Below are 9866 nucleotides of genomic sequence, written 5' to 3'. Positions count from 1 at the left end.
GCAACCACATGGTGGATCACAACCATCTGTAAAGAGGTCTGGTACCCTCTTCTGGCCTGCAGACATGCACACAGACAGAATATTGTACACATTAAAAATAAATAAATATTTTTTTAAAAAGAATGATCTACTGGTGGTGGTGCACACCTTTAATCCCAGCACTTGGGAGGCAGAGGTAGGTGGATCTCTGTGAGTTTGAGGCCAGCCAAGACAGGCTCCAAAGCTACAGAGAAACCCTGTCTTAAAAAAAAAAAAAGAATGATCTAAAAAAAAAAAGCAAGCAATAATAACTTATGGCTTACATTCTGTATTTGTTAGGAAGATGGTAAAGACATGGGCTTCTAGCATTAAGGCAACCCCACACAACTGGCTTCAGTTAGCTTCAGCAGTCCTGGATGATGGGCCCCAACTACTGTGGAAATGTTATTTCAGAGAAGAGGCAAAAATTTTAGAACAGGGAAAAGCAAAAGGACTTGAGACTTCCCAAGATCAAACTCTTGGTGAGGGCACTTATGCTAACCCACAGGTTCAAGCTCTTTACAAGGACCAAGTCTTGTCCTTATGCCACAAAGCAGCCTTAAATTCTTGGGACAGGATTCAAGAACAAGAAAATGAATGGAATCATATTCTAAGGTTAAACAGGGCCAAAGAGAACCATTTAGTCACTTTTTACAAATAATAACTAAGGCTGTAAAAAATAGGAGTAACAGACCCAAATGCTAAATGAGTACTTATTGAATCTCTGGCTTTTGAAAATGCCAACTTAGAATGTAAAAAGATAGTTAGGCCTTTAAAGGTTAGATCAACACCAATGGATGAATGGATCCTGCATACAATGAATGTTGAGACATTCAACTATAATACTGAATCTTGGGTAGGAGAAGCAATTTCCAAAGATATGAGGAGACATCAAAATGCCAAATGTTTTAATTGTGGTAGAATAGGACATCTGAGAAGGGATTGTAGACAAGGAATTCCTAGAAATAATGTCTCCTCTGGGAATGGCAAAAATAAAAGATATCAACCTTAGAGATTATGTAAAAGGTATGGCAAAGGCTGACATTGTACCAAAAAATGCAGATCAACAAACGACAGACAAGGCAACCCGATACCATTGAGAACCTCCTTGGGGAGGCCTCTTGCATGCCCCCAAGTCAAAAGTTGTCCAGTCATTCCCAGTCACTGTGTAGGACATGTATCACCAGAAAAATTTTAAAAATCCAGAGCCTTCTATAAAAAACAATACTATTCTGGATGATGGAATAGACATGGAGGATGAATTCAAAATTCCAATAGGAAATAGGAATGTATATTCTGGCAGTCCAAGCTCTTTGCCAAGGTTCATTGTCTTCCCATAATTTTTTTAATTTCATCAGTAGTAAAAGGCACTATAATCTCTGCTGGGTCTATACCTGCTAGTTGACAAAGTCTCAATTTTCCTTTTATAATTAATTCAGAGACCTTTTCCACATAAGTTTTTAATTTTTAAATTGGTTTATATGTTTAAAAATCCATTCTAAGATAATATAAACCCAGGTTAACATTCCTGCAGTCCCAGAAACTCATATTTTTGGGAACGATTTATAAGGTACTATACACAAAAGTCATCAGCCATTCAGGTTGTACAAAAACACAAAACAACTAGCAAACCTTTAAAGGACTAATTTTTTAAAGAAAGATTACTAGCAATTATCTCAAAAGTGGTGGAATTAATCTTATAAAGAGAACTACCTGGATCCTTCCCCACATTGTACAGGACACATCAATAACTGGAACCCATACATTCTACACTGATACAAATAAATTAGGAAATGCAGATTACAAACCAGAAGATTTAAGTAAGGTGGAACAAAGCCCTTATAATTCTGTCCAAAAAGCAGAATTATATGCTATTCTCATGGTACTAAGGGATTTTAAAGAACCTCTTAATATAGTTACTGATTCACAATATGCAGAAAGAATTGTCTTGTATATTGAAACTGCTGAATTAATACCAGATGATACAGAATTGACTTTATTATTCATACAGGTTCAAGATATAATCAGGAATAGGCTTTGTCCCATATATATAACACACATCTGATCCCGTATGGTTCTGCTAGGTTCTCTAGCACAAGGTAATGCAGAAATTGATTGATTATTGATTGGAAGTGTGCTGAAGGCCTCAGAATTTCATAAGAAATATCATGTTAGTAGCAAAGGTTTATAGAAAGTTTTCTATTACATGGCAAAAAGCGAAGGAGATTTTAAAGAGATGTCCTACTTGTTCTTTCTATAACCAAACACTGCTACCTGCATGGACTAACCCAAAAGGTACTCAAATAAATGAAATCTGGCAGGTGGATGTGTTCCATTTTGTGGATTTTGGAAAATTAAAATATGTGTACCATACCATTGACACTTATTCAGGTTTTCAATGGGCAACTGCTTTGAGCTCAGACAAGGCTGATTCAGTAATCACATATTTGTTAGAAGTTATGGCCATCATGGGTATACCTGCACAAATAAAGACAGATAATGGTACAGCATATGTCTCTAAGAAAATGAAACCGTTTTTTGCTTATTATAATATAAAGAATATTATAGGTATACCAAACAATCCTACAGGTCAGGCAGTTATAGAAAGATCAACTATAAAGGATATGTTAAACAAACAGAAAGGGATGGAAAATACCCCCAGAAATAAATTACATAATGCTTTATTAACCTTGAATTTTCTTAACGCTAATGAAAAAGAAACAACAGCAGCAGAGAAACATTGGATAATAGAAAAGTCTTCTGAATTATATCAGTTGGTATATTTCAAGGATGTGTTGACCTCACAATGGAAGCCAGAAGATGTGCTATGTTGGGTAAAGAATTTTGCTTTTGTTTCAACAGGAGAAGAAAAGTTATAGATACCATCAAAATTAATAAAGATTTGGTTTGAAAAAGAGAAATCTCTTGAGAAAGAGAAATGACGGCTCACCCAGAGAGGTGACAGCCATACAGGTGGTAAGGAAACCTCATAAGGATTGGGGCAGGGTTCTGTTCTTGTCTTTGCAGAAAAATACTCATTTTCAAAAAGTCAAGAGACCCTGGACATCTAGATGCCTAAAGAGGAAAAGATAGTACCCAATAGGATCACCAAACAAAGAGAATTATGACTTATGAGGACAGGTCATCTGAAGGTAAGAATTACTGAACATAAACTAGAATAATAGTCATGACTTAGTTAAAAATCAAAGCTGGCTCTGGAGTTGAACAATGGCTCTGTCCTTCTCTAAATACAAGCATATTGTTAAAAGAAAAATTCAGAGTTTCTGTCTCATGTCAGGAGCTGTCTAATATGGAACAGAAAGAAGAAAGAATTTAGAAAAAAATTTACTTTTCTTCATACCTATTTTTGTCTCTATCATACCTTTCATTGAATATATATTTGTATAAATACTGTTTAAGTTTTCCACAATGAACAATGAATTTTTCTGCTGTAATCTTTGAAGCTTCCAGGAAGAAGATGGGGCCCCACAACAATGATTCTGCCTGGTTGATATGACATCATGATGCTGATAGCACTACTACAAGACCTGTTTTGGGTACAAGTTGCTCAAGATGGTTTCAACTTGGTTAGCTGAAATGGTGCACTGTTCAGAACTCCAAATAGGAACCTCAGAAAAACTCTACCGAATACTCAGAGACTATTTGCAACTATACCAGACAGTAATCTTGAAACTTAGCCATCATTTTACTTTCACAGGATCCCATAGAAAGAACATCACCCCCAATGACAGCTGGAAGTAATTCTAGATGATGTCCCCTCTCTTAACAAAATTTGTCCTCAGGGTTAGGGACATCATTTAGTGGTTTGTTAGAATTGGTATAGGGTTGGGGGGTTGGGAGGAAAATATGCAGGCTCGGGGATCTCTTTGAAAAAAAAGGGGGGGGGAATTAGATAGGATAATAGATTAGTGTGAGTATACTCACACTAATAATAATAATAATAATAGTGAGTAATAGAGAGAATACTTGTGAGCTATTATTTATAGCCAGTTTACATTGGTATAGATTCTTGTATATTGATACAAACTTAAGTTATATTGAATATATTTCTATTTTTGTCTACAATATTTATATACCTAGGCAAAGTTATTTTGCAATATTGTATGCATGTATGCTTCTCCCTCTGCTTAAGACATTGTGTACATTGACACAATTTTGGGATATATTTATCATATTGCAATATACATTTCTACCTCTGATCAAGATACTTATGCATTGTTCACATTTTGAGGTCAATGTTCTCATATGTTGCACAATAATATTTTAATATAAAGTCTTAGTCTTTAAGTTATATAGGTATTCAGAATTATAGGTCAATAGTCATCCATGTTTGTCATAATTACAGTTAGACTAATCAGGTTCTTTAGATGCATAGAGATTGTATTCTGTATAGATAGGTAATCTTCAGCCACTTCAAAGAGCTATAGAATATGGCATTCAAATAACTTAGGGTTCTGTTGACCTGAGACATGATTGTTCCTGGCAGCACAAATCTATTCCTGAGAGAATGCTGAGCACCAAAGACACTCCACTTGGAGCTTGTTTTCTTCTTGGAAACACTAGCCTTTGGGCAAGGAACTGCCCATACCTCAACCACTGACAAAATGCAGGATATCCGGACAGGACAAGCAGGATACAAGAAAAAAGACTGTCAAATCTTTTTTTTTTTTTATTGAAAAAAAATTTTCCGCCTCCTCCCCGCCTCCCATTTCCCTCCCCCTCCTCCCGCCCCTCTCCCCCTCCCCCCACTCCTCTTCTCCTCCCTCTCCAGCCCCAAGAGCAGTCAGGATTCCCTGCCCTGTGGAAAGTCCAAGGTCCTCCCCACTCCATCCAGGTCTAGGAAGGTGAACATCCAAACTGTCTAGGCTCCCACAAAGCCAGAACATGAAGTAGAATCAAAACCCCGTGCCATTGTCCTTGGCCTCTCATCAGCTCTCATTGTCCGCCATGTTCAGAGAGTCCGGTTTTATCCCATGCTTTTTCAGTCACAATCCAGCTGGCCTTGGTGAGCTCCCAATAGATCAGACCCACTGTCTCAGTGGGTGGGTGCACCCCTCGTGGTCCTGCCTTCCTTGCTCATGTTCTCCCTCCTTCTGCTCCTCGTTAGGACCTTGGGAGCTCAGTCCGGTGCTCCAGTGTGGGTCTCTGTCTCTATCTCCATCCATCGTTAGGTGAAGGTTCTATGGTGATATGCAAGATATTCATCAGTATGGCTATAGGATAGGGTCAAATCTTGCCAAGATAGGGTAAGACAGTTTTGACAACTTTCCTGCCTCTGAAAATGGTCTGTCGGTTACTGTAGGCCTTAACCAAAGTTGGTTGCTCCAACGTTACAAATGAGACTTAGGGTGATTGCCCAGGTATCCAGTTGCACATTTCAGAGGTTGCTTGGTCGCACTTCCTGCTTATGTAACATTGTCTCCCTTCTCGGATCTTTGATGGTTTTGAAGACTAGATAGTCATAGTTACTTTCCTCTCATGACTTGGCTAAGTGATTTATAATACAAGACTTAAACTCCTTAAGATAGGATAATTATTGAAACATTTATCACATGTTTCTTGCTTGATATTGTTTATGCTGGTTGTAATTCTAATTTTTATACTGAATATTTGTTCTTATTGTATATGATTTTGTATTACGCTTAGAACTCTCTTATTTAAACAAAAAGGGAAGGTGCTGTAGAAAATCCTACAGCAAGTAGCCTTTACATTAATCACTCACTTGGGCATGGCCTATTATACTATAAATGCTGATGTAAAGTCGCATTCCCTCTCTCTTCAGGCTTCTGGATTTGGTTCCTGCTCCTCATTCGTGGAGAGCACTGTGATGTGTGAGTCTACCCCTAAATAAACAACCCTTTATTATACTCAATTCTGAGCTAGTGTGGGATTTCTTTTTAGCATCCATCTTCATACTTATGCCAACAGTTTAGCTTTATCCAGTCAGAATGCATGCATGCATGCCAACATTTTAGTGTTTATCCAATCAGAATGCACACATGCCATCAATTTAGTGTTTATCTAGTCCAAATGCACACATGTCAACATTTTAGTGTTTATCCAGTCAGAATGCACACTTGTCAACATTTTAGTGTTTATCCAATCAGAATGCTGGCATGTCGACATTTTAGTGTTTATCCAGTCAGAAGACATACTCATCAACATTTTAGTGTTTATCCAAAACTAGACACATTTTCACTATTGCTTATGTCATTCACCATACAGTTTTTATTTGATTGAGAAAGAAAACCAACTTCTGAACCATAACAGAATTCTTGGAGCATTCTGTGTTATTACCTTTTGGTGTGAAGCAGATGGCAGAAACAAGTTTGTCAAGCTCCTTCATCCTTTCCCAGTTCCAGGTGTGAAGAGTCCCAAAACTTCCACAGTGTTGGGAACTCATCTTGAGATGAGGGAGTAGGGGGCTAGGCATGTAAAGGAGATGAAAGGTTTAGGTTAAAGTAAATGAGGTCCTGGGCTTGATCCTCAGCGAGGGAGGGTAGGGAAAAGAGGAGGAAGTGTCATTGGTTTTTTTTTTTTCTCTTTGCTCTTTGACTCATTTGGGGGGGGGGGTGCCACCCAGCTCCCAAATAAATACATACAGAGACTTATTATTACGTATAAATGCCCTGCCTTACCTTGTCTTGTTTCAAACCATCTTTTCTTAAATTATTATGTCTACTTTTTGCCGCTGACCTTTTACCTTTTTCTATTTTTGTGTATCTTTTCTTTCATTCTTATTCTGTGTCTGGCTGTTTGACTGGGTGATTGGCCTCTAGCATCTCCTTTTCTTGTTCCTTTGAGTTTCTCTTCCCAGATTTCTCCTCCTGTTTATTTTCTCTGCCTGTCAGCTCCACTTATTCTTTTCCTGTCTTGCTATTGGCCATTCAGCTCTTTATTAGATCAATCAGGTGTTTTAGACAGGCTAAGTAACACAGCTTCACAGAATTAAACAAATGCAACATAAAGGAATGCAACACATCTTTGTATCATTAAACAAATGTTCCACAACATAAACCAATGTAACACGTCTTCAAAGACTATTCCACAGCAAGGAGGAGGAGGAGAAAATACCTTTTATATTCACAAGTAGGGCAGGACAGAGCTGGCATACTGTAGGGAGTCCAACAGTCTGGCACTATTGATCTGCACTCTCCCATTCCTGTCGTTGATCAGATTCCTTCTGGTCTGAATGGGGAGGGGCAGCTCTACCTGTGGGAGTGGGAAGCTGCATAGGCCAGCATGAGTAATGCTAATTTATGGTGACAATGACTTTTAAGAGTACTCTAATTTTCTCTGGCGGGGAATCACCTGTCTAAATTCTAACACCTTGGTCTGAAATCACTCTTGGGGGTCACTTAGTCTTGAGCCCCAGTTTCAAGAAATTCTGAATCTGTAGAAAACAGTCTGACTGTTCATCTCCTCAGAAACTGTTAGAGATAAAGCAAAATCTATCAGCCTTGTTTTTTGTTTTCTTTGACACAAACAAGATTTTTCAAAGTTTCCATTATCTAAAATCCCAAGCACCAGGTGTCTATAAATATTTATTCAAGGCATTCAAACAGTGCGCAGCCAGACTGAATGGAGAGAAATGTCTTTGGTTTCCTTTCTTCTCAGCGCACAGCATGCTGTGTTCCAGAGGCTCTGTTCCCATTGGCCGCCTTTCCAGCCTTCTCTACCAGGGTTCAGTAAGGAGAAACAGCCACCTCCCATCTTCCCAGACCACAGATCTGACATTGGGGAGCTTCTAGAGTGGAGGCAGGCAAAAGCCAGAGTAGCTGATAGAAAAAATCTAACTGTGGAACCATTTCTAGTCTTAAGTGACGACAGCTATGCGTCGTCATGGAACAATGGCTTCTCCCATCAGGTTGAATCCTCTTGGGCAGCATACAGAGCGGAAGCAGAGTGCTGAAAGGAAGGATTTGCTGCTTAGTGGGATGGAGTACAGGTTGCTGCTGAGTTTGCAGCTAAGCGCTAGGATGTGAGTTGGGTATTACCCTTCCCACAGGAGAAATTTTTCACTGAAATCATAAAAAGCATATTTTTTGAAAACTGTACATTTTAAAACTGAGCAGTTTACTATCCTATGCAGTCATTTATGTTTTCATTTTTCTTATAGGGATCCTACTGTGTATATATTTCATATAATTTAATAAGTCTAAACTATTTTGTGGCCTTTTATTAGGTATTATATTAATAATATCTATCTATGTCTCTCCTCTACAATCACTTTAATCATTAAAAATAGTCTGCCATGTGTTTCAAGTATGCCTTCTCTGTTAATTTTAATGTAACTGCCTCAAAGAACACTGAAATACACACTCCTCACATGCAGTTTTTCTTCACTTTTGAATAATTTTGTTTAGGATAAATTTCCTAAGGAGATAATTAAACATCCTATTTCCCAAAGCGTCAAACACAGATACATGCTACCAACATTTAAGTGCAAAAGATCTCACCAAGTTCTGCTCACTTAACACATTACAATTGAAAACAACTCATCTCTAGATAGATGAAGAAAGTGTCTTCATCTGGTTTTAGTTTTTAATTCTTTGTTTGTAAGTGGTATAGATATTGACTATCATGTTACATACACTATATGCACAGAATTTCAGGGTGTCTGAGCTCCCATTATTTCAGCTTCATCCCAGAAATTTAAGCAGCTCTAAATCGTTGCAGGAGAACCTGTAACCAAAGGCAACACCAGTAAAGCCCCATGCTAGATGACGAAGCCCAGGGGTGGTACCGTGGAGAGATGCTGACTGAGGAGAGAGGGAAGGCACCAAGGCCATGAGGCAGACGAGAGGGAACTAGCCTGAGTCCAGTGGCATGTTTAGATGAATCTAAAATGTGCAATCATCCTCCAGTGATACTCAGAGGTGAGGATGGAGATTTGTGTTCAGACCTGTCTTCTTGTTCAAAGCCAGGCAGCTGGCCAACAGTATAGTTCAGACGCATACCAAGGTCCCAGAGTTTGGTCCTACTTTCGCAGTGTGCGTGAGGGGTGGGTGGGAGCATGCGTGCAACGTGGCAGACCCAGACCAGGACCTTTCTGGACTGCTCTCCAGTTTGTTTATTTACTGAAGCAGGGACTCATGTTGAGCCTAGAACTCATTGATTCTGGGCAGTCTAGCTGACTAGCTTGCCTCAGGCATTCCCCATCTCTGCCTCCCGAGTGCTTGGATTACAGGTAGCCACCAAACAAGGTAGACTTCCTGTGGGTTCTGGTATCCTAAACCCCAGTCCTCAGCCTTGCACAGCCAAATACCCACTAGGCCATCTCCCAATCCATATTATCATATTATTTAGTAGACAAATAATTTCTAGTTTTCAAAATTTTATGCCAGCCCTCACTCATACATATATAAATTTGCTTTTTTTTATACATTGTTGTGGGTTATATTGCTATTTCAACAATTATTTCTTTTATAAAATTACTATTATATATGATATATAATTTTTATACTATAAAATTCTATTACTACTAATATTATTATAAACGTGTTTCCGTTACTCAATTTGACAAATGAGGAGTTGAGCCTTTGAAACTAATGCAATGCACAGGCCGGTTTTCAAGCCGTGGCTCTTACTCTGTCCTTGGGCTCCTTCTGCATCTACAGCAGCTGTGGAGACTATGGCTGAATATGACAGCCAGGTGACAGGAAGGCATCGTCCTGAGGACCTGCATATGACTCACACACTACACGACACTCAGTCTTAAGAACAGAAGAACCCACGGAGGGCAGGACACTGAGGCAGACAAGACTAGTTCAAACACTAGTCCTACCCCAGCCCGATATGGCTGTGCTGTGAGAATCTCAGCACAT

The sequence above is a fragment of the Chionomys nivalis genome, chromosome 17 (genome assembly GCF_950005125.1).
Source record: "Chionomys nivalis chromosome 17, mChiNiv1.1, whole genome shotgun sequence".
In the NCBI taxonomy this organism is placed as follows: Eukaryota; Metazoa; Chordata; class Mammalia; order Rodentia; family Cricetidae; genus Chionomys; species Chionomys nivalis.
The sequence above is the reverse complement of the archived record's forward strand: the minus strand, read 5'-3'. Positions refer to the sequence as shown.